General features: G+C 41.7%; 1 protein-coding gene across 2 annotated transcripts in view; it reads left to right on the top strand.

The window, feature by feature from the left end:
* Positions 1 to 26,896, top strand: part of Copg2 (COPI coat complex subunit gamma 2) — a 108,898-nt gene that overhangs the window by 79,447 nt on the left and 2,555 nt on the right. The gene's annotated exons all lie outside the window — the stretch shown is intronic.

The raw sequence follows: 26,896 nt of genomic DNA, 5'->3' as shown, positions 1-26,896 counted from the left end.
CCCCATGGATAGCCATCTCCTCTGTGCACTGCCCATCTCTCTTAGTGCCCTCCTCCACCTCAGTCCTCAGGAGAGACCAAAGTGCTGGCACTGCACATCTGCCCCTGACTGCAGGTCCCCACATGACCCTCATCCTTCCAGGTGCCTCTCAGCTATATCCACTTGTTTGCTGTCCTCTTCATCCTAGGTGACAGGACCTGTTTTCATAGTGACAATCATGACTTGTGATGCCTCCATTACCCTGTGTCACAGGTGCTCTCTGCTCACTGCCCTGTCTCTGACCCATGTCCAATCTCGCCCTTCCACCAGTGATTCTCACCCAGGGGTGCACAGCCCCCAGGTGGCCTATCAAAACCATCTTTTGGCTGGGGTTGTTGTTGTTACAGTTTGTGAGCAGATAGATCCCTGCTCCCCCTCTGATGTTTTGATAGGCCTCCTGGGGGCTATGCCCACCCCCCCCCTTGAGTGGAATCCCCACCCCCCCACCCCCATTAAGAATCACTGTTGTGGATGCCACCTTCACTCCTTGGGCTGTCCTCTCCCTTGTCATGCCTCTTAACTTTCCAATGGTGGGCCTTTGATGTCCTCACTCAGGGATCTCTGCCCTTCCCCCTCTGATATAAGCCTGGCACACTCCACTTGGATCCACCACATTGCTTTCCTTGTTAATACTTGATATAGGATCTGAACCAACCCCAGACTGCATGAGAGTTGTTCTTTTAGCAAATGCATACCACTCCCAATCATCATGATCCTACTAGATCTGATTCTTAACTGTTCTGTCAGTGTTTTTCCCCAGTCCATTTGTTCTGTTTCTTTATCATTATCCCTTTTCCTTAATCTTCCTCTTTCATATTCTAATCAAAGACAAGGAATGCTGGCAGACCTTCCCCTTTGACCTAAAAATCTCTCCTTATTTCCTGCAAACTAGTCTCTTACCCTTTACCTTCCTCACCACCTGAAAATACTCTTTCTCCTTCAGATGGATCTCTTGTCTCTTAGCAGGTATTTATCAGTCTGAACACCAGATATGGAATTATCTTCCAGCTCAGAATAATAGTATTATTTTCTCAATGCCTGGCACTTGGCTCATGTCCCTCACCCCAAATCCCACCCTAACCCTCCCTCCCCCCACCCCACCCGCTGTACCCAACCCTGCCCTCCCATTCTACCCAGTAAACCCCATCCCTTACCCTCCCCACCCACCCACCCTTCCCCCGCCGGATCCGTAGTAAAGAGCCTGGCCTAAATTTTGCACCCCTGCAACAGCTCTCAAGGCCATTATTAAGTGATTCCACCTTGCCTATGGCTGTCCACCCTTTTTATGCTTTTCTTTCCCCATGTCAAGTTTTTCAAGCTGGCCTGAGCTTTCCTAAGTGCCTTCTGATTTTGGGACTGCTCCCATATCCTTGTTTCTCATTTGTCCAGCTTGTCTCTGTTCTATTCTGAGCTGTCTGCTCTTATTTCTTCCTGGGTACCGCCTATGCCATCTGTCTTAGCATGGGGACTCTACCTTGTGCTACATTGTGCTCCTATAGCTACATCCTTTTTGGCTACATTTCTGTTTGTGGGTCACACCCTTAACCACATAGTACCTGCCACTTGACTAGATTCAGGCTTTCTTTCTCCACGTCCTCTTCTTTCTTGGGTCTGCTTTCATCTTTAAACTCTTTCCATCCCTTTGCTGCCATCAGTATCAGTAGTCTTAATCTTCCATTAATTCTACCTCTATCTTTCCTTTAGCCTGCCTTTTCCTTCACCTCTCTCAAAACAAACATTTTCTGTTTTTACCTTTTCCATTAATGGTCAGACAGAAAACATGAACAATCCTATATTTCTTTCTTCCTTTTCCATTATTTCTGTTTCCTCTCAAAAGGACTGCACAAAGTGAATGTAATCCTGGCCATTAGCCTATTCTCTCTCCACAGGTTAAGGTCAATCAAATGTCCCATTTCTTTCCATATCAGGCCTTTACTGCATGCATGATGCTTATTAAGGAGCCTTATGCAGGTACAATTTTCCATCCTGTTCATGGTTCCATCTATTGTCCCTGGATCAAGCCACCATTTTTTTTTTTTAATTTAAAAAGGGAGAAAAATCAAGCAGGTAAATGCCTTAATGTCCACTGAGGGCTTTATTCTATTCCCAGTTGCCTTCCATATTTATCTTCTCTAGCAAATCTAGAGTTTGGAGAAAAATCCCCCAACTGCAAGTTTCCCCACATGCCCTGCATGCTCTCTACTACATAGTATACCTCTCTCTTTTCAGCCACCCTTGAACAGCAGATACACAGACTCATTCATTGGTCACTGCAAAATGCCTATTCCCCATTGGGTCCCAGCTTCACCTCCACCATTTGCAGGCATCTTCTTTCTGTCCACATCCTGAACTCACTCCATGTGAGTCCATCCCATGTCCCTGAGGTTACCTGTCAGTGCTGTCTGTGCAGGAGCCTTCTTAATTTATATGTCACCCAGTTTCCTCCCATTAACCAGAGTCACCTGCTCCTTTGCCCACTATCTGCCTTTAAGGCCCCATTCTACAAATGTCTGGGCTTTAACCTCTTCTCTCCTCTGTTCTGCTCCTTAGGTTAGTCACTGACAACCACCCATCTCATCAGCTTGGCATGCCCTGAGATATGCACATACCACAACCAGGCAGTTCTGCATTCTGCCTTTCCTTGACCTTTCATGCTGCTCCCTTGACCTTTGCCAATGCCATCTAACACTCATGAACTCCTTCATGACCCAAGTGCTGCCTCCTGTCCCTTTCCTTTCCCATCAACTGCCTCTACCCATCTGTACCCCATATAGAACCGGCCCATGGTAGCTCAGTGTGAATTCTCTCTGTTTCTGCCCTGATTGTGGACTTAACCCTTTTGCGACCATCCCCAGCATTTCTTTCTGCTCTTGTTTTCCTGACAGTCTGTTCCTTTGACATTGTTCAGTTGTACACCCCACCCCTGTCACCTTTCAATCAATCCATATACTGGCTACCTTGCAGTCAATCTGTGAACTCAGGAGTGTTTCCCTAATCCTGACCAGCCCTGACTACTTAGATATAGGTGCAGCCTCTTTGTCTCCAACTGGCTATAATGAGTCCATCTGCTTTGAATTATCCTGAATCCTTGACTTCACAGTTGTGGTGGCATCTACCTTCTCTCCTGGAATAGTTCTTCCAACCTTTCTAAATCTTAGCATGTGCCAGTGCTCCTTAACATTCCCTAAGTGCCACACCTCTACCATCTCAATCTCAATCTCCTGCAGCCTCTGCTTCATTCCTGGCTCCTCTGTCCATGCCATGCTTTCTCTTCAGGAGGATTCATCTACTACTTTACCCATTTGTCCAGAAGTATCCCTGGATTCCCAGGCACAGTCCCTCTTCTTGGACCTTGCATTGCCTTTTTTGACACAGGCAGTCTCAACAACTCTGTCCTGTTCCAAACTGGGCTCCTGCTATTTTCATTCTTTTTGCCCATTGGACCCTCTGGCCTCTGTCATGTTTTCCAATAATATATCCCCTTCACTTCTGATCCTTGTTCCTCAGTCAAAGTTAATTATTTCTTCTCTTTTCCTACCCTTTTGCATAGGGAAGAGCTATACTTTTCCCTACTCATCACTCTTTTTAGCTAACATTGGAAATTTGTACAGTAGTCCCCTTGGTATGAAATCTCCATGATCTGTTGACAGTTGCAGATGTTCTCACTTATTTAATCTTCCTTTTATTAGAGAGACTGTACTGAATTTACTGGTTTAGTCAGCAGTTCAGCCTTGCCTCACTGTGTATCCAAGAAGAATGTTCTAGCTCCCAAGAACCAGTGCTCTCTGTAACTTTTTAAGTGCTAGTTCTTTTCCTTCTTCTCTTCACTCTTCTCTTTCGTCTCTCTGCCTCTCTCCTTTGTATCCTTCCTTTTTTTTTTTTTTTAAATGTTTCAAGGTGTAGCTTAAGCGGGCCTCGTGATCCTATTGCCTTGAACCTCCTGAACACTGGGATTTCAGACATGTACCACCAGTAGATTTCTCTCAAATTCTGAAAATGTCCTCAGAGAACATCTCCCTCTCTTCCTATGAAGTTCCTGCTCTGATGTTTTGTCTTTTGCCTTCACTCCTGCCACAGTACTTATCTACACTCAACCTGACTTGTTCCTGAGTATGATGGTTCTTCCTGGACACACTCATCCCTGCCTCCTCTTTCTTCCTCCTCAGTACTCATATCTTCTCATAGCTATTCTGTAACACTGCCTCCTTTCCCCCTCTGTCGCTGCCTTTCACAGTGGAGGACCAGTCCTACCCAACCATCACCTTTATGCCCTGATCCATCTCTCTTCGCCTCCCTCCTCCATCTCAGTCCTCAGGAGAGACCACAGTGCTGGCACTGCATACCTACCCCTGACTGCAGATCCCCACATGACCCTCATCCTTCCAGGTACCTTTCAGCTACATCCACTTGCTTGCTGTCCTCTTCATCCTGGGTGACAGTTATGACTTGTGATGCCTCCATTACCCTGTGTCACTGTCTGCTCACTGTCCCATCTCTTACCCGTGTCCATTCTCCCCCTTCCACCAGTGATTCTCACCCAGGGGTGCACAGCCCCCAGGTGACCTATCAAAACCATCTTTTGGCTGGGGTGGTTGTTACAGTTTGTGAGCAGATCCCTGCTCCCCCTCTGATGTTTTGATAGGCCCCCTGGGGGCCATGCCCACCCCCCCCCTTGGATGGAATCCCCACCCCCTCCCACCCCTGTTAAGAATCACTGTGGTGGATACCACCTTCACTCCTTGGGTTGCCTTCTCCTTTGTCATTCCTCTAACTTACTAGTGGTGGCCATTGACATCTTCAGTTAAGGTAACCTTCTCCACCCTTCCCCTCTAATATAAAACCAATATTCTTCCCTGAATCTACCATATTGACCTCACTAATCCTTTATGCAAGATCTGAACCAATCCCAGTGTGCATGAGAAAACCCTTTCTCAAAACAATACCTCTCCTCAATCATGTGTACCATTATATCAGCCTCTCATGCAATCTGTGAATGTGCTTGTTATTTTCTTCTTTCTTTAATCTTTCTTCTGGACCAAACAGAGTCAAGGATCCTTGTCAGAGCCTTCCCTTTGGTCTGCAAGTCCCTCCTGTGGACTACAAAATAGCCACTTTACCGTCTCTTCCACCTCTCTGCACTAGAGATGGAATCTTCTCGGGGCTTAGATTATTTTCTCAGCGCCTGGAATCTGACTCATGTCTGCTGCCCTACCTTCACCCCTTCTACCTCTACCAGTAATTCTCACCCAGGATACACAGCCCCCAGGTAGCCTATCAAAATCATCTTTAGTTGTTTTTTAATGTTGTGAGCAGATCACTGCTCCCTGTCTGATACTCTGATAGACCAATTGGGGGCTGTTCCCACTGCCTCTCTCTCAGGTAGAACCCCCCCCCCCCATCCCTGTTAAGAATCACTGTTGAAAGTCTCCTACTTTCAACTCTACTCCTAATTTCCACCCTTGAACTCTTATACATCAACGTTAACTCTATCCCATGCCTCATTTCTACCACTACACATTACCTGCTACTATTCATTCCTGCCAGATCTGTAGTAAAGAAACTTTCCCCAAATCTGCAATGTGCAACAATGTTCAATTCTTTAAGAACACACATTTCTCTATGAGAAGGGGAAACAAAGGAGGAGGCAACAATGCTTGATAAGAAATGTACTCATTACCTTGCTCATATAATTGTAACCCCTCTGTATGGAATTTTCACTATATATATATATATATATATATATATATATATAAAAGAATACACATTTCCCTTGAACAGTCACTTTTCTGTTTTTCTTTCTCCATGCTAAGCATTGTAGGCAGGTCTGAGTATCCTTACCTGCCTTTATTCTCACTCTGGGACCTTCCACTTCTCCCTACGTACTTTTCTGTTGTCCAGTATGTCCCTTCCACCTGGCTCTCTTCTCTTCATCCTCCTTGATTGTTTCTTTGTCCTGTTCATTATCCTAAGGTAATTGCCCACTTATATGTTGAATTATATTCCCATTGTTACAGTTTACTTGACATGTTTCTCTTTGTTACCTAGCATTTCTTAGTCATTCCCTGTCTTCCTTGTGGCTGGTCCTTCTCTCAACTGGCTAGTACTGCTACTTCAACAAATCCCCTCTGTAGGATAGGAGTCTGTTCTCTTATTGGACTTGCTCTCATGCTCAAACTCTTTCAATTCTCTACCTATCACCTCTTCTGCAGTCAACAACAGCTGTTCTTTTCCAGGTTGTTCATTAATTCTGGCCTCTCTCTCTATCTGCCTTTCCTTTGCCTCTCACACTCTACCATACTTGCCTTTTTTGTTCCTTTGGTGATTAGTGGGTTCCTCAAAAGTCTATCATCACTGTCTGTACTGCTTCCTTTTAGCCCTTCCTCCATTGTTCCTCTTTTTGCTGGATAGGGTCTCATACAGGAAATGTGCTCTGTCTATAGAGTTTAGCCTCAGTTGTCCCTAAAGTTTTCCTCATCCCTCTTCCTTTCTTTTTCTCCCTCTGGCTATTACATTAAAACAGTCGTGGTTAGATTTGGAACCCTACTGGTACACAGGTACCAATTTCTGTTTCTCCTTCTCTTCCTTATCCCTTCTCTTTTGACTCAGCCAAAAAAACAAACAAACAAAAAACAAAACAAAAAAAACAGGCCTTACACTTCACTGGGGCCTTGTGTATTCCAACTTTTCATTTTGCTATATATCTTCCTTCCTTTCTCATAGGACCTACAGAATCTCAACTCCAACTTTCTCTACATGCCCTGCATGCTCTCTACTACATAGTATACCTCTCTCCTTTCAGCCACCCTTGAACAGCAGATACACAGACTCATTCATTGGTCACTGCAAAATGCCTATTCCCCATTGGGTCCCAGCTTCACCTCCACCATTTGCAGGCATCTTCTTTCTGTCCACATCCTGAACTCACTCCATGTGAGTCCATCCCATGTCCCCGAGGTTACCTGTCAGTGCTGTCTGTGCAGGAGCCTTCTTAATTTATATGTCACCCAGTTTCCTCCCATTAACCAGAGTCACCTGCTCCTTTGCCCACTATCTGCCTTTAAGGCCCCATTCTACAAATGTCTGGGCTTTAACCTCTTCTCTCTTCTGTTCTGCTCCTTAGGTTAGTCACTGACAACCACCCATCTCATCAGCTTGGCATGCCCTGAGATATGCACATACCACAACCAGGCAGTTCTGCATTTTGCCTTTCCTTGGCCTTTCATGCTGCTCCCTTGACCTTTGCCAATGCCACCTAACACTCATGAACTCCTTCATGACCCAAGTGCTGCCTCCTGTCCCTTTCATTTCCCATCAACTGCCCCTACTCACCCCCACCCCCACATAACACTTTCCCACTTTACACTTACAGTCCAGTGTAAAGTCTCTCTTTCTACCCTAATGATTTAACTCTTGTCTGGCCATCCCATGTGTTTCTCCCTAGTATAATTTTTTCCAGAAATCACTGACTTGTTCTTTAGTATCCAGCTGTACTTTCTATGCCTTTTCCCAGTCAGCCTATGGACTCTAGAAATCTTTCCCTCAATTCTATTCCCTGTCTGACTTGCCACCAGTACTAGCCTCTCATGAGTTCTTCTGAGCCTGTCTTCCTTGTGAATCCACCCCCTATCCATTCTGGTTTCAGTATTAAAGGCTCTCACCTTGGTTAGAGTTATTCCTTCAACCTAGTGTCATCTCTCTATGCCCATCTCTTACTAAAGGAAACAAAAACAAAAAAAAGCATTACCCAGCACGTTGGAAGTTTTATACAACATTTTGTAACCACTGCAGTCTCACCCTGCTATGGTATCTCCCACTTGTCTTTTACTTCCGACTTGTCTTAGCATCTACCATGTTCTTTGTCTTCCCTGGTCTTTCCTGGGCAGGCTTTTGCCTACATTTATAAGGCAGACTTCCTACATGCTTCCTGCTTGCTCCCACCTTCATGGTTCTCGTCATGTCTCACTTAACATCTTGGCATCCTGCCTTCCCTGGCACTCAACTGTGCTTTTTCTCTTTGCTACTGGGCTCCTTCTTTTGGTCTTTCTTATTCTTCTTGCCAACTGGGCTGCTTAGGTTGTTGTGATCTCCTCTTTGTTGAACACTCTTAACTGTCTCTCCCTTCTAGATACTGATCGGTCATTTCTGCTTTTTAAATATTACATAGCCAAGACTATCATATACTCTCCAATTACCATATTTTTTGCTATTTTCCATAAACACTTGCTGATTCAGTCGTTTCCTTTGATGTGTATTCCCTTTATGATCTATTCTTGTCACCAAGTGTTTTACCACATTCTATCAACTTGTATCACACCAAACTAACAAAGTCCAGTGCCCAAGAACTTGTGCTCCTTTGTAACATGAGCTATGATACCTTACCAGCAACCTACACTCTTGGATCCAGGTGACCTATCACATTGCTGTTCATACCCCTCTTTTCATTCTGTTCTGAAAAAGTGCTTGGCAGAAATAGATCTCTGATTATCCCCACTTCTGCACTCACATATATTCTCACTCCACCCTCCACACGCACAAAGATGCCCTCCCTTAACCTGACTTGCTGCTGATCCCAACAGCTCTCTTCCTGGGCATTCCCATCCCTACCTCCTGTCTTCTCTTTCCTCCTCAGCACTGGTCTCCTCCAGCTGTTCTCCAGCATTGTTTCCTTTCCCCTCTGCCTCTACCTTCTCCATGGACCACCATCTCTATCTACCCATCGCCCTGATCCATCTCTCTCAGCCTCATTCCTCCACCTCGGTCCTCAGGAGGGACCAGTGCTGGCACTGTACACCTGCCCCTGACTGCAGGCCCCACATGACCCTCTTCCTTCAGGTGCCTCTCAGCTACATCTACTTGCTTGCTGTCCTCCTCATCCTGAGTGACAGGACCTGTTCTCACAGTGTGACAGTTATGGCTTGTGATGCCTCCATTACCCTGTGTCACAGGTGCTGTCTGCTCACTGTCCTGTCTCTGCCCCATGTCCATTCTCCCCCTTCCACCAGTGATTCTCACTCAGGGGTGCACAGCCCCCAGGTGGAAGCCTATCAAAACCATCTTTTGGCTGGGGTTGTTGTGGTTTACAGTTTGTGAGCAGATCCTTGCTCCTCCTCTGTTGTTTGAATAGGCCCCCTGGGGGCCCTGCCAACCCTCCCCCCCTCAGGTGGAACCCGCTACCCCATACCCCCATTGTAGATGCCACCTTCACTCCTTGGGCTGCCCTCTCCCTTGTCATTCCTCTAACTTTCTAATTATGCCCTCACTGAAGGATCACTGCCCTTCCCCTCTGATAACTGAACTGGCTTTCTCCACTTGGATCTACTACATCACTTTCCCTGAACAACTATAGTATTCATGAGAATTATTTCTTTGAAGGTCTTATCCCTAACCTATATGCTCTTAATGAGACTCTCAGCTTTCCTGTCAATATCATTGCCTCTAGTCTTATCTTTCTTGCTCTATTATCTTTTTTCCATAATGTCTCTTCTTTGTGCTCAGAGATAAAGTCCTTGCAAAGCCTGCTGTCTCCGCCTGCAAATCCTGTTTCCTACAAACCAGCACTTTATCTTTGCCTTCCATTTTATCCCACTTGAAGCTTCTTTATTTTCTTCTTTAGGTTAAGTCATAGTTTTCTCCAACCCCTATTCATCATCTTCAACAATTAAAATAAATCTACCACCTTAGTTCAAGAGAATTTTCTTTACATGTAGCACTTTACCTTTAACGCCCTCTCCATCTCCAACACTAATGCTACAGTTCCCAAACCTGCTCTCTCATCCAATCCAGTCTCTCTTGATCAGCCAACCCCTGTCCAACCATTGAATTCACTCATTGTACCTCTCTATGACAGATGAGACCCTCACCCACAATTTGTACCCCTATAACAACACTCAAGGCTTAAAGAGCTCCTGCCTGTTGGAGTCTACTCTTTTTCTGTTTTCCTTTTTTTTGTCAGCTTGCAAGCTGGCCTGAGCATCCCAAGTACCTTCTTTAAAACTCTAGAACTCCCTCCTGTCCTTCCTCTAGTATCTGCCTAGCCTATCTCCCTTTTACCTTTCTGCCTCTTCTCCATCCTCCTTAGGCATCTATCTGTCTCTCTTCCACAGCTGACTTTCCTTTCTCTACTTCATTTTCCATATCCTTTATTGTTTCCTTCCTTCTTTGTTAAAGAGAACATCCCTCCACCCCCTACATCATCTCTGAGTCAGACTTCTTCCATCTATCTATAGTGCCTGCCAGTTCTTTGTATTCACTCCTGTTTTATCCACACTTCTTGGACCTGTTTTAATTGCCCCACCTCTTTCCATCTTCACCCTATGTCATTTCTCTTCTAGAACTTTTCTCCAACTAAAATTTACCTCTCTTCTCAATTTCCCTCTTATCAAGCATGTTTCTATAAAAGTTTGCAATCAGTCCAGCCAGTCTTCCACTTCCTCACCCTCCAGTTTTCCTCTCTTCCATTTCCTCCTAATACAGGTCCATTTCTTTTTTTCTTTTTTTCTTTCTTTTTTTTTTTTTTGTCGGTCATAGGACTTGAACTCTGGGCTTGGGCACTGTCGCTGCACTCTTCAGCTCAAGGAGAGCACTCTACCGCTTGAGCTACAATGCCACTTCCAGTTTTCTAGTGGTTTATTGGATATAAGAGTCAGTCTCACGGACTTTCCTGCCTGGGCTGGCTTTGAACCATGATCCTCAGATCTCAGCCTCCTGAGTAGCTAGGATTACAGGCATGAGCCACCGGCACCTGGCTTAGAGGCCCATTTTCTAAAGGGACTCCTGTTCAAATAATTGCCCTTATATTTACTGGAACCTACTCGTGTCTTTTTTACTCTACCCTCACAATATCTGTGCTCAGATTTTATCCCTTCTTCAGTAGGTACCACTTTCCATCCCATCTACCTCTTCATTTGTCATCTGTATCAGTTAATCCAAAATTGAAGCCTTATTTTCCTGCATTGCATCTACCTTCTTTATCCTCTCATACTAACCACAATTACCAACTGGTTTCCAGAATCAGCTGTATACCCCATGTATTTTACCAACCTGTAGTGTGATACACTATGGAGTCTACTCCTAAACCTTCATTGGCAACCTTCCACCTATCCTGGCAAAGTAGAAGCATAGATTCAGTGAAACCTGCACCCACTGACTCCTTGGAATTGATTAGCATTTGTTATTGTTACCATTGTTATTAGCAGTATATTTCTATCCACCTTCTGGATACAGTCCATATGGGTTCAGTTCAGTGTCCCTAAGATTGTGATCTCTAGGTACTGTCTCTGGAGCAGGTGTCTTAAAGTTCAACACCACATAGATTCCTCCTCTTTCCTCAATTCGCTGTGATTCTTGCCTATTCTTCTAAGGGCACAATTCTGCAAAAACCTAGGCTTTGGATTCTTTTCTCTGTTCTGCTCTGCTTCTTTTGTCTGACATTGATAGCAGACATTACTAATCCGTCTCTGCTGAGGTGTACAAGTACTTCCAGTGTGGGACTTTGCATGCCATGTAATCTTTTCCTAACTAGCCCCAGTTTAAGATTGACATTGCAAATTTGTGAATTGTTGCCCCTTTATGTGCCTCCCATTCCATAACATCTTGTCATTATGGCAGGCCAACTTCAGTGTCTCTCCTTCTACCCTGAACATGAACTAAACTCCGCACAACCCATGCCTTGCATTTTCTCCTCTTGCTTCCACATCCACATCCACTTGCACTTCTCTTGCTCCCCTACAGTTAATCCATGCACTCAGGAGTCTTCCCCTTGCCCTCTAAGGTATCTGTACCCTTCCTGAACAGCCTTGACTACTAACATCAGTGCCAGCCTCTGTCACCAACTTGATGAGTCCTTCTGCTCTCTGACTTCCTAAGCCCCCTAGCTTCTCACTGGAATGAGATCCAACATATTATTGACAATCATTTCTCCCCTTGGGGCCCTTTCCCTCCAGCTTGGTATTTTATGTCCTTTCTTGCCCTGTGGCTCCTACACCTTCTTTGTTAACTACTGCCACATCCTCCTTCTCTTTGAACTCCTGAAACTCTGTTGCCCTCTCACTTTTTCTCTCTCTTTCTTGGTGCTTTATGTGCCTTCTCTGATTCAGGGCCTTCCCTGAGTCTTTCAACAGCCTTCTCCCTTCCCCTTTCCCTCTTCTTCTCTTCCTCCCCTTCTTTCTTTCCCTCTTCCTCCTCCTCTCCCCTACTCTTCTCTTTCTGCTCCTTGCTCCTTCATCTGCTGGTTTCCATTCTTACTACCCAGTAACCACCTCTCCTCTCATGCATTCCTAAATAGGGAATATTTCTCTCCTGACCCAGCTGATCAGTTTTCCTGCTCTGGTCTCTACTGCACAGCAAGGCATACTTTACTCTCTACCTGCCACACACATACCCCTTCTTTCAGCTGCTCTCTATGATTCATTCTGTAGACCTTCCTTCTCGACCTGTCCTCCTTATCAACTGCTCCACCATATTCAGCCTGCTCTGCAAGACACTGTTCCAGATCTCCACACACTACCTGGCAGTTCTTGCTTATAATTCTTTAACTCCAAGGCATAAGTTCCCTCTGGTCCTCACAATCACAATTCTTTGTAACCTTCCCCTTTTCCTGCAAACACTAGCTGAAAACCAGCTCAGGACCTCAGAACCTCAGTTTATGCTACCAAATTCCTGTCCCAGACACATTTTTTTCTTCCGCCTTCATTCCTGACATGGTACTATTGAACTCTCAACCTATCTTGCTGTTGACTATGACAGCTCTCTTCCTGGGTATTCCTATCCTTTCTTCCTTCCTCTCCCTCACCACTCATTTCTTCTTATGAGCTGTCCTTCAGCACTGATTTATTTCCCCTCTATTTTTGCCTTCCCCATGGACAGCCAGCTCTATCCACATCTCCTCTGTGTATTGCCCATCTCTCTCAGCCTCCTTCCTCCACCTTGGTCCTCAGGAGGGACCACAGTGCTGGCACTGCACACCTGCCCCTGACTGCAGGTCCCACATGACCCTCATCCTTCCAGGTGCCTCTCAGCTACATCCACTTGCTTGCTGTCCTCCTCATCCTGGATGAGAGGACCTGTCCTCACAGTGACAGTCATGACTTGTGATGCCTCCATTACCCTGTGTCACAGGTGCTGTCTGCTCACTGTCCTGTCTCTGCCCCATGCCCATTCTCCCCTTTCCAACAGTGATTCTCACCCAGGGGTGCACAGCCCCCAGGTGGCCTATCAAAACCATCTTTTGGCTGGGGTTGTTGTTGTTTACAGTTTGTGAGCAGATCCTTGCTCCTCCTCTGATGGTTTGATAGGCCCCCTGGGGCCATGCCATCCCCCCCCCCCACACACACACCTCAAGTTGAACTCCCGACCTCCAACCCCCATTAAGAACCACTTTGTGGATGCCACCTGCATTCCTGGGCTGCCCTCTCCCTTGTCATGCCTCTAACTTTCTAATGGTGGCCTTTGATGCCCTCACTAGTGGATCTCCACCTGTTCTCATAGGACCTACCACTATCCACTTCTGTCCATCAGATTACTTTCCTTGTTAATCCTTAGTACAAGACCTGTATACATTATATAATTATTGATGTGTGTGTGCCAGTCTTAGGACTTGAACTCAGGGTGTGGACACTGCCTTTGAGCTTTTTTTTTGCTCAAAGCTAGGGCTCTACCACTTCAGCTACAGCTCTATTTCCAGCTTTTTTTCCCCCCCTTTTGTTAGTTGTGGGTCTTGAACTCTGGACCTAGGCATTGTCCGTCAGCTCTTCAGCTCAAGGCTAGCACTCCACCGTGGAGCCACAGCACCACTTCTGGTTTTCTGGTGGTTAATTGGAGATAAGAGTCTCACAGACTTTCCTGCCTGGGCTGGCTTTGAACCATGATCCTTAGGTCTCAGCCACCTGAGTAGCTAGGATTACAGGGGTAAGCCACCGGCACCCAGCTCACTTCCAGCTTTTTTGGTTGTTAATTGGAGAGAAGAGTATCATGGACTCTCCTGTCTAGACTAGCTTCAAACTGATCCTCAGGTCCCAATCTCTTGAGTAGCTAGGATTATAGGCATGAGCCAGTGTTGCCCAGCTCATAATTAGTATTTTCTGATTTCCATCTTCTTTTCCTCTTAAAAAACATTTATGAGTGAGTAGAAGCAAACAGTGACCTATTCTCCCTTCATTTTAAATTTATCTTTTAATGCATGCTGATCCAGTGCACAGTTTATTGTCACATTGTTAATATTTTTTCCAACCCTGCACAGAAACAGAATTCTCAAGTAGCAGTTTCTTTTCCATTTTCACTTTTCCCCCATTACATGCTTCTACCTTGCTCTTATTTCTTTTCTTCATAGTCAGACTCTTAAGACTCTGAAAGATCTAAGATCAACAATTGTTCTTTCTATGAGTTAAAATATATAAAATCAATCCATATATATAACTCTTTGTTGTCAGTCAAATGTCTTCTCTTCTTGCTTTCATACTTTAAAGTTTACATACTGTCAATAGTCCACCAGATCCCATATATAGGTCCCTGTTAGTTACTGTCTTTACTCTTACATTTTCAATCCTATACTATATTGTGGTTGTTTTCTACATTCTTAAACTACAGCTGTTTCTTGTCTTTTGTTCTTTCCACAATTACTGAGGATATTTTCATATCATTTTTTATTTGTCTCAGAACCTGGTTTAGACCTACATAGAACTTAATTTGCTTTAGCAATTCTGTGATTCTCATTCTCTTTTTGATTGAAGCCTCATCCCTATTTCATACCCATTTTTCTCATATCTTTGTGTTAGAAGTCTCTGGAGCCCTATCCCCCCACATATCAACTTTATTCATTTCTGAAGTTCTTCCTCTCTCCTTTTGTTTGTAATTTGATTTAAATATACAGCTCAATCTTCATTTTTCTTTTCTATCATCCAATCTGATGCATATAATTATCTAATGTACATGGTGTGCTTCTTTATCACCTTCACCCTTTTAGTGGCTTTCATCCATCTTTTATCCTATATCACTTTTCTTGATTTAGACTCTTGTCTTACTGACGTCATCACTTCTGAGTTTTATTATTGTGAAGCTGATTGGCCACATATTTACTCAGGTTACCTAGTTGTTGTTTTTTTTTTTTTTCCTTTTTACTTAGTTCTATCTGTACCCTTACTCTTAGGATACAATTATAGTATCAAATCTTGTTTTACAATGTCATCCACATGTGACATTATCCACCTATTTTCTTTTTTTTTTTCCCTATTGCTTTTGAAAAGTTTTTATTAACTATCCATATAACTAGTATTCCTATGTATACACTAATATCTTCCTGCTAGTAACCTCTTTTTATTGAACATTCATTGCTCAGTCCATTTCCATATTTCTGCTTTCCTGAATACCATGCTAAATTGCTTTGGTTCTCTGTTCCTTGACAGGGTCCCTACCATTTGCCTTTTATGTCCACTTCACTTAAACTGGCTCTAGTTTTTCTATTAACTATGCTTTTCTTTGCAAGACCATCTCCCATCCTGCTTTTAATCATCATTTTATTTCTTCCTTTAATAGTTGCCTCACTGTACTCTCTGCTGTACAGGAATGAGTAATTTTCACTATCCTTTGTGCTTGAGTAATAATTTTTTGTAGTAAACATATTACCTTAAATTTGAAGAGGTCCTTACTCATCTTGTTTTTTTAAAGCCCTACATATTTTCTCAATCATTAAAATGACAAAAAATATTTAAGAACATCACAATATAAACCACCTCAAAGGACAATTGCCCAACTATGTAATTCACCCAACAGCAGATATGTTTGTGTACAGTACAAAAATGACCTCATAGTCAGGTGCCATTGGCTCACACCTGTAATCCTAGCTAGGAGGCTGAGATCTAATGGTTTAAAGCCAGCCTGGGCAGAAAAGTCCTTTTGAGACTCTTATCTCCAATTAATCACTCAAACACCAGAAGTGGAGCTGTGGCTCAAAGTGGCAGAGCACTAGCCTTGACCAAAAAGAACTCAGGAACAGTGCCTAGGCCCTGAGTTCAAGCCCTACAATCCACACACACAAAAAAAAGACCTCATAGTACAAGAAAGATGATTACATTTTCTTTTTATATGGAGAAGAAAAATGAAATTTTGAAAATAAACAAATTAACATATCTTCTTTAAATAAAATACCTAAAGAAGAAATATTGGGGAAATGTTTATCAATTAATTTTCTTGAGTTGTCCCACACATATTATAAGGAAAAGGAAAGGAATATTGCACACTTAAAAAAATCCTTGTTGCAGGAACTGGTGGCTCACACCTGTAAATCCTAGCTACTCAGGTGGCTGAGATATAAGGATCACGATTGGAAGCCAGCCCAGGCAGGAAAATCCATGAGACTCTGATCTCCAATTAACCACCAGAAAACCAGAAGTGGTGCTGTAGCTCAAGTGGTAGAGCACTAGCCTTGAGCTCAAGAGCTCAGAGACAATACCCAGGCCCAGAGTTCAAGCCCCACAACTGACAAAAAAAAGAAAAAAGAAAAAAATTCTTGCTATAGGAAGTAAGCCGATTGATAAAAGAGCTGTGGTACAGCAAAAATATATCATTCTAATTAGGTTTGTGTGCAATTGAATTGTTTTTATTAGCACAAAAATATCTCACTATATCAGTATGGTTTTCTAAGCACATGGTAACATGCATGAGATATTTTCATGTTAACCAATGTTTAAACTAGAGAGCTTGTGATACCTATACTCTTCTTTCTGGCCTCAGTCATACGCAGTTTTGTACCTTGCCCAAACCAAACCTAATTCATGAATTTTCTCTCAACTAGCCAACCTACACCTTTTTAAAAGGTCAGTCCTGATGTTTTAAAGCTGTCCAACATAGGTTTATTATCAGGCTGTCTTCATTTTATCTTAATTTATGTCTTTCAGACCTTTCCTACCAGTCAACAACTTCAGTCCCTTAAATTTCTCATTAAGACCTCAAGTGAGTTCTTTCTATGCTTTTTCTAGCCCGTGATAATCTCTTATTCTATACACACTTTCTCTTAAGAGCTGACCATTGTTTTTTTGTTTTCGTATTTGGTGTTGTTGTGTGTATACGCTTGCATGTGCACTCGTGTCAGGCCTAGATACTAAATTCAGGGCCTGGGTGATCCCTGACCTTTTGTGCTCAAGGCTAATGCTTTATCACCTAAGCCACAGTTCCACTTCTGGTTTTTGGGGGGGTTGTTTTAGGGGTTTTTTGGTGATTAATTGGAGATCAGAGTTACATGGACTTTACTGCCTAGGTGACTTAGAATTGCTATCCTTAGATCTCAACCTCCTGAGTAGCTAGGATTATAAATGTGAGCCCCTAGCCACCTGGCCATCTGTTTCCTTCATTAACACTTCCTTCTTACTCTATATACTCAAAACTGTGAATTCATAATGTCCTCATACTTGCAATCCTTTATTCCTTTTTCTTCTTGAATAATAACCTTTGACTTTTAGGTACAAAGTACCTAAAATATATCCATTTCTTTCATCAAAATTTGTGACAATAAAAAAATGTCTTTCCATCTATAAACAACTTGAACATTGCTCTTCTCCTTTTTCTTTCTCCTTTTACTACAAATTCAGTATAGGTCTTCTAATATTCCTTCTTCTTTACCTAGATCATTTCATTGGGTATCCCTGTCTCTTTAGGATATATACTCTCTTCAATATTTAGTCCCACACTATTGCATTTCATATTGCCTGTACTCTACTGAATCTGTTTCTATTGTCCATTCAGTCTGGACTTTCCTAGAATTTCTGCTCTCGCCTACATTAAGTCTATTGCATTAGTTGTACTAAAACTATTGTATTGCTGTACTTGTTGCTTCAAGTCCAACAAAGCTTTTTTCTAGGCAATATACCATTCTTCAGTTCTTACTTTGCCACATTCTTGGCTTCCCTCTTACCTTAATTTGTAGCTAGCTTAAGATACAACTCTTTACTAGTCTTTACTAGTGTTCCTCATGTTGGCTCTTCTAACTACCATAACTTGTCTAACATTTTACAAAACTGCATGCTCTACACCCCAACTTAAATCCTACATCCTCTCCTCCTTAGTTATACCCACCTTCAGTTTTTCTTTTTCCTCATCTCTCTTAGTAATTTCTGTCACTTGCATCCATTTCTAACATAATTGTTTAATTATGAGCATAATACTTCAGCAAATTCTTCCTATATACCTTTGATTACTTACTTGCCCTTTCTTACATACTGAAAACTATATTAGGGGTGGGAAGATGGCTCAGTGGTAGAGTGCTTGCCTTGCATACAGGAGGCCCTGGGTTCAATTCCTCAGCACCACATAAGCAGAAAAATCCAGAAGTGGTGCTGTGGCTCTAGTGGTACAGCACTAGCCTTGAGCTGAAAAGCTGAGGGACAGTGCCTAGGCCCAGAGTTCAGGCCCCACGACTGACCAAAAAAAAAAAAAACAAAAAACTCATTAATGGCTCCAATCTGGAATCAACAGGAATAGATACATTAGTCTTCTCTAGAAATGTGCTTTTGAGGGACTTTCCTTAATGATACCATATACTTCTCACCAAATATAGATCTTCCTCTTGTTAGTCAGTTTCTTTTGTCCTTGCCCTCATTCTACCCCTCTTTGAACCCAGGACTGAATACCTACCACTTGAACTCTCAAATCAGTCTTCCTGGTTGTCTGTGGCTTTTTAAAATCAAGATTCATCTTATCATACCTTCTAATCTTTAACAACCAAGCCCTTTAAATACAACTTCCATTCCCTTCATTCAGATACTCACTCCACCACCTTTCCATTTTCCAGTTATGTTTGCTTCAAGTCTCTTTGTAAGCAAATAAAATGCTGTGCATAAATCAATACTATACCACTCCTCAAAATCATTTAGCATTCTCCTTTCCAAGAAAAAGCCACATGAGTTTGATACTTATCCTCATATAACTTCAATAATTATTATATATTTATAAGTAATATGTGATTTTATCTCTGACGATTTTAAGTGTTATGTATACTCTTTTTAAAAAACAATCCATCAAACATCAAGAACTTAGTCTACTTTCTTTCTTACTACTCGTATTCAAATTCAGACCTTTGCTTCTCTCTCATTATCTACGCCACTGGAGAAATCTTTCAACAACCAACATTTAATCATTTAGACCCTTTCTGAGATCTGATAGATTTCTCAAGATTGTTCCATTGTTTTTGATCTGTTTCTTTGCCTATTTATACTCTATAGTAGAATTAGAATTCTCTTCTAATTCACACAATGTTCTCCTGTAACATACATTAAAATCTTTTTATTCTTTCTTATTCTGTTATGCTGTGACATAGCTTTTCTGTCCATTTCAGGGGCTATAATTTTATTGGGGCAATGGATATGAATGTGATATTCTCCTCCAAAGATTTACCTCACAATTCCCAGTCATTTCTCAAGAAATCATCTTCTGTATAAACCACTCATGCATGCTGCCTAACTGGCCCATCCTCATGTATTTTAATGTTGCTTAGCAATCAGTGCTTTTTAGGACAATTCATCTTTATAAAACACACTTTCCTATAAACTAAGTTTTTAATGAAAAATCTGCCCATAGAGTCAAGAGCTACTCTACTCTCTAATTCCCATTTCTACCCAGGTCTGTGAAACTTTGTTAGATACCTCGTTCATCTCCATTTATTACTATTGAGCCTTTCCATCCAGTTTGACCAGGTAGACTCTGTTTATTCTCTGTATCTCCTTCCTCTATTCGTGTGTGTGTGTACAGTGTGTGTGTGTGTGTCTGTGTGTCTAATTCAACTCACTGCTGCTACAACAACTACTCTTCATTCTTCTATATGTTCTATAATGTTTCTTAACTCAGCTATCAGACTCTTCCCTCATATTCCATCATAGCCTAGATCCAAGGTTTTTTTTGGATTTTTTTTTTTCTGGCACTGATCCTGGGACTTAAACTCAGTGCCTACACGCTGTCTCTGAGCTTTTTTACTCAAGGCTAGTACTCTTCCACTTGAGCCACAGCTTCACTTCCACTGAGATGAGTCTCATGGACTTTCCTGCCCATGATCCTTGGATCTCAGCCCCCTGAGTAGCTAGGATTACAGGTATAAACCACTGGTGCCTAGTATATTTATAACCAGTAATTAATATCTGCCATTCTTTATACTCCTTTGATCAGCCTTCCCTTAGATAGCATCTAATTTCTCTTCTTTCCATCATGACCTTTGACCCAGATGTGGTACCATACAGCTCCAGTTAGTATCAGTGGCAACTGTTTTTTTTCAGTAACTGGTATCTTCTCTTCTAGCAGTAATTTTAACTTCACTGTTCTACTTCTTTTCATCCTGCCTTATCAAACTCTGCCTTATATTGACCATTCTAACTTCATTTGGAGACCACACAGAGATCTGTCCCAGTGATTCAGTTTTGATTTCTGGATAAATAGACTCCTCATAGTTATCACTCACTATTAATTCTCTGCACAATGGAGTTTTGGTCTACTCTTACTCTTGACAGAACTTTCTGAACTGTTTTCTCTCCATAACCTTGGTGCTTATTTATAGTTATGTTTCTTCCCCTTATTTATAGTCTTTCTTCTTGAGCATTTGTAACCTAGCTTGACATAAAATCATTCTTTCAGAGTTTCTTTTCTCCAGTTACCAATATTCCTCATCCTATTATTCTGTGTCTCTGTCTCTCTTTGTACTGGGGCTTGTACTCAAGGCCTCCCACTTTTGCTCAGCTTTTTCACTCACAGCTGGTGCTCTACCACCTGAACCATTCCTCTAGTTCTGGCTTTTTATGGTTCACCGGAGATAATAGGCTCTTGGATTTGTGTGTCCAATCTGGCTTCAAACCTTGATCCTCAGATCTCAGCCTCCTGAGTATCTAGGATTATTGATACTGAGCTACCTGTACTCAGCTCATCCTGTCATTCTTTAATGACTTATTGGCCATTTCACTATACTACAGGTTGCAGTCCTAGCCTCATCTGTACATCCCCTTTCCCTTTACCTTCTTTCTTCTCCATTTTTCCTTCTATTCTCCAAATCTCAGTAGCTTCCACAGTTAGCAGGTAATCCTAATGTGATTGTGGCTAGTAAAGGCTCTATATCAGAATTATTCTTTAATCTGCTTTCATCTAAAATAGAGGAAAAAGAGTGGTTCTCAAATGGTAGCCAGTTAAAACTGCCGAGCCCTTCTCTGAGTTTCTGATTCATTAGGCCTATGGTCAGGAAAGTAACTTATACTTCTAACAGTCCTATTTAATGCTGAAGTAAATACTGCTGTTAACTTGTCACTCAACCATGCTCTTTAGTTTAAAAGTTCCCAACAAAGCATCAGGAGTAGATCTACTTCTGGCTCTTCTTCTTATTCAGGTCTTTGCTTCTGTCATATACTCATCATTGCAATCTGGCCTCATATTCAACAAATTTGACCTGTAGGCCCACTCTGGGATCTGATAGAATTCTCTAGTTTGAGAATCTTTATAGTGCTGTGTTTTGTTTTTTTAAAAAATCATTATCCAGCTCTGAATCATTCTCTAGCAATGCTCTTTTAGGCTATAACTTCTCATCTTTCAAATCTTTGGCGCAAATATGAAGCTATCTTCCTCCATTCAATATCAACAGTTTTTCAACTCTCACTCTTCTATCCCTTTCTTCCTTGTTACCTGTCTTTTCCCTAAACAAACTGTTCCAATCTCCCATCCTTTAAAAAAGTATTTCAGCAAGGATAGATTTTAATATAACAGAATTAAAGGAAGGGGAAACAGAAAAGAGGAAGAGCATTTCCTGTTCACCACACAGGAAATGGGACTCCAACCTCCCATCTTTTAGAACCATCTATGTTCCATGTAAATTGTCTTTGCCTTCTTTTAAACAGCACCCCCAAGTGCTGTACACATGTCAGAGGAATTTCAATCCAGCACTTTACATGACATTTGTCTGTTCTTTGTCTTTGTTGGAATTACCCTCACATATCTTAATTACATATAGTGTAAGTCTCCCTCCAACTATATATATATATATATAATTTTACTCTTGATTTGTATTTCCAATATGATCTCCCACCACTCATTTTCCAATACTAGTCATCCATTCTAAAGACAAACTCCTCAGAGATCTTCTCTGGTGTCATTATATCATCCATCTCCTTCTGATCCTAATTAATTAAACTTCACCAAAACATACCTTGCCTGTACAGTCTTTGTTCTTCTCTTCTTGTACATACTGCTTTCTGAAGTCTAGTACTGAGATGCAGCATTCAACCCAAAGCCCTAAATTGCAAAGTCCTCTAGAGTTGCTATTCTGGAAAACACCATACCTTATCCCGCCTGCCCATACCACTCCTACTACTCTCAATTATTCTTTATATGCTGCTCCCACTGAACAGTTGCCAGTTGCTCTCCTTTTCCTTATTTAATCATGATGTTTGGTGCAACTGTGATACCATAGCCTTAACAATAGCATGTCCATCTTCCCATGACCCTGTTTTTTCTGCAGGCTCCTTCACTCTTTCATATGCTGATCCTATGGAACCACCTATGTTAACTACACATTTCTTTTCTTTTTTTTTTTTTGGTCGGTCCTGGGGCTTGAACTCTGGGCCTGGGCGCTGTCCCTCAGCTCTTCAGCTCAAAGCGAGTGCTCTACCACTTGAGCTACAGTGCCACTTCCGGTTTTCTGGTGGTTTATTGGAGATAGGAGTCTCACGGTCTCTCCTGCCCAGGCTAGCCTTGAACCGCGATCCTCAGATCTCAGCCTCCTGAGTAGCTAGGATTACAGGCGTGAGCCACCAGCACCCGGCCAACTACACGTTTCTTTTCAGCATCCATCTTCATATCATTTTCATGGATTCAGTAGTTATTTCTTTCATTTTCTGTCTCCTTCACACTGTTCTGAGTACATGAATATATTTACTTCCTTAGTTTTGACCTTCGTAGGATTCCTGCCATTGGCCAGGGTTCAGATCAATGCCATGTCAACTCTTTGATCTCTGTTTGTTATATTTGTTGCTTCAAATAGCAATGAAAGATTCCTTGATGCCATGCCTTCATAATATTAAATCATAATTTGCCTGTCCTTCTTCATCACATTTCTATACCCCTCTTTGGTTGTGATCTAGCTTAACTCACATCTTCCTACTGCAATCCAAATCTGAAACTTCCCAGTGTTCATTCTGGCCCTCTGTAATGCCCTTCCCTACCATTTATATTCTCCCTGTCCCTCCCCCATCTACATTTTACTAAGCTCTTCCCTTTTTAATTCTAGCCTCCATTTTCTCCTGTGATATTTTCATGCAAGTCTCCCTAAGATAGGTATTTCATTTTAGCCAGTCTGCACAAAGCAAGGTAACTTTTATGAGCAACTTTAATGGAATACTATTCAATAATCTACAGTATCTTAACTGCCAACCCTTCACTTTCCATCTCTCTAAAGAAGACATAGATTTAGATTCTTCTTTTCAGATGTACTTTCTCATAATCACTCATTGCCCATCTAATAGCATCAATCCCTTCTTTGGACAAACTACTTGCTAACTCCCTCTAATTATTAATCCTATCACCTCTGTAAAGTTACCAAAAATAGTGTGTATATGTGTGTGTACGTGTGTGCCTGCGTGCCACAAGCATGTGTGCATGCATGCGGTCCTGAGCATGTAATTCAGGGTCTAGATCATGTCCTGGAGCTTTTGGCTCAAGGCTAGCACTCTACCACTTTAAGCCACAGCTCCATTTATGGCTTTTTGGTGGTTAATTGGACATGAGTCTCATGGACTTTCCTACCATGGCTGGCTTCAAACTGTGATCCTCAGGTTCCAGCCTCTTGAGTAGCTAGGATTACAGATACACAGCCAGCAATAGCTTTTTTTTTTAATCATCAGTCATCTTAATCAGCTTCTTTATGTACTACGCTACTGGGTAGTACATAAAGATCAGATTCTTTAATTTTTTTCCCTCCAAAGCTTCAAGAGGTGATCTGCTTTGACCTACTACTCAAGTCCTTCCTCATCCTTTCTATTTATTCCCATGACCTTTATGCCCAATTAGACCTAGAGTGACCTCTGACAGGACTCTGTTCATTATCTTTATTCCATACCCACTCCCTATTGGCTCTCTACCATATATTTCCTTTCCTTTGCTTCCAAGAATGTTTTTAGCTTTTCAGTCTTATCCTTTAGTTGACTGGCTCCTTTTGATCTCATGGTAACTTTAATGTTGCCTGTCTATACTATTCCTCCTTTTCTCCTTATATTTGTCCTACAGAAAAACCTTAGTCTTCAATATCTCTCTTGCTTTGTGTGTAGTGTTCCCATGGATTCAGCACTGCTTGCTGGGTGGTTACCTGCTCTTTGTTTCGGGCCCTCACAACTCAATGTGCTTTCATCCTCCATGATTTTCTGCACAGTATACTGCATTTTTTCTTCTCAGTTAAGTACAGACCTAGGAGGATTGCTGCAGTTAGCCTGTTTTAAAGTCCATCCCTTTTATCCTCTTTTTTACTCTTTTCCCCTGTTGGCAAACCCTTTCATTATTTTAACAATGCTTTCTGGAACCTCTCCATAATACTTTGTCAATCTTTCCTCCATGGTGAAAACCTGACTTCTTTCCAAATTTCAACTCTGTCACTTGCTATATTGTTGTTTTACCATGCTGCATACTGTATGCACATCAGCCTAACTGACACATCATTGTCCTTCTTAGCTTCTATCACCCCTCTTTTCTCAAATTCATTCTTTTCCACTAATCTCAGTAGTTAACTCCCATTTTCAGCTAGTCCTTACAAGATAAACCTCATTTCTGAGAATTTTTGGAATTTCTGGAGTAGTAGGGTTTGAACCTCTTAATTGCTAGTCGGGCACTCTACTTCTTGAGTCTCTCCACCAGCCTTTTTGCATGGTTATTTTTTGAGATACAGTCTCAATCCATGTGTCTGCCTAGGCTGATCTGAATCTACATCTGTTTGTGTTCCTCTAAGTAGTTAGGATGGGTTTGAGATGGGATCTTGAGAACTTTTTGGGTAGGCTGGCCTCAAACTCTTCATTTTCTCCTAGGTAGCTAGGATTACAGGCTTGAGCAATTTCTTGCAGCTTCTGAGGACAATTTTAATGTAGCCTTCAGGGTATACTTTCCTGTTCCCCTTAATTATGTATCTTGCCTATTCATGAAGTGCTCTTCTTCCTATGTGGCAGTAAATTTAATATTGTGCTCTTGCCCTGGAAAGGTCCCTCTTTCCTACCCTCTTTCCCTCTCCTGTTACCCAGGTATCCTCTCCAGCCACACAGATAGAAGACTACCTGTGGCTTTTATTTGAGCTTACCTTAGAATCCCTGTAACCTCTCTCATTTTATCAACCAAACCACTTAAGAAAACTGTCACAGAGTTCAAGAATATTTTCCCTACTAATGTCAATCTTATTTATTTACTTCCTCGATCTGTTTCTCTATAACCTGTGCTTCTTATTTAAGCACCCTCTCTACTTATACACAATATTCAACCAGTGTGCCCAAATCTGTGATCTACCATTGTCTCCCATTAGTTTGTGTCTCTTTAGTCCTCTTCTTCATCTGCATTAAAGCCTTTTTGCTTAATTAGAACCAAACTGAATGTATCTTGACTCTTCATTCTCACTTTTGTCCTATCATAATTCTACATCACTTTTTCATCCTTTTAAAAAAAATTACCTCAGCTGACCTATACTTGATTTGTGTTAACTACATCTTTCCCCTTTCCTAGAAAAAAAATAATCTTAATTTAACCAATCACTCTTTCCATCTATCACTTACTAGTACTGAAACAGATTCTGCAGTCTTGATAGATATACTCTGTCCTACACAGTCAAATCACTACCATATCTTTTTTAAATGCACACTACTAGATCCATCTGCTTTCTGAATTCAGATTCATGTTAAATAGGATTTCCAACAGTAGTCAAGTTAGGCACTATCTTTTCCAGCTTATCTTGGACTCAAAGTCCATCATGAAATAAAAAGTATTTTATAATTTATTCCTAAACATAATCTCATCATCACCTATTTTCCAGCATAACTTACCCTCAACTTACTTTCTAGCCCCTTTCCTTTTTCTTATTACCTTCCACTGCTTACCATCCCTTCTGCTACCTTCTGTGTTCAAGCTAAATTGTTACATCCTTCTACATTTTTATAATTTCTTCAGGCTGTTAATCCTGCAACTTTACATAATAATACTCTATTAAAATTTATATTAAAGAACCTATGGGTCCAGGTGTGGTATGAACATCTTACAATCACAGCACTTGAGAAGCTAAGCCTAAGCTACTACAAGTACTAGTGCGACATAATCTAAGGAGGAATGGAGGGGAGGGCAAGGGAGTGGAAGGGAGAAATTTATACCATTTAGTCATAGTGTTACAGATACATAAATTACACACACACACACACACACACACACTCCACACAACACACACCATACTGCACTGCACTATGCTTAACTATTAAGATTATCAGCTCTTTGAGGCTGATAGCATATCTCAATCATGTTTTTGTTAAGTATCCAGCACATTAGCTTATATCTTTACATGTAGTGACAATTTGGATGGATGGATGGATGGATGGATGGATGGATGGATGGATGGATGGGAGACTGATGATTAAAGACATAGAAGATATGTCTTAATATCTAAGCTATCATATATGTTCTCTATATTTGAGTTTATTACTTCTCCTTATTTACCCCCCAAATAACTTTTTAAATGCTATAATTTCTAATATTTCTTATACTTATAAGACTTTTCTAGACCTATGTTAGATCCTAAATGCCTTTTCTTCACCTCTAAATTTTGTTCTTCAAGCAGTTTGGAAAATCTTATTTTCATGAAGACTGCTTTCTACAAATGTCCCAACTCGAT

The sequence above is a fragment of the Dipodomys spectabilis genome, unplaced genomic scaffold (genome assembly GCF_019054845.1).
Source record: "Dipodomys spectabilis isolate Male_0828 unplaced genomic scaffold, ASM1905484v1 ptg000197l, whole genome shotgun sequence".
Lineage (NCBI taxonomy): Eukaryota > Metazoa > Chordata > Mammalia > Rodentia > Heteromyidae > Dipodomys > Dipodomys spectabilis.
This window is presented reverse-complemented; position numbering and strand designations above follow the sequence as displayed.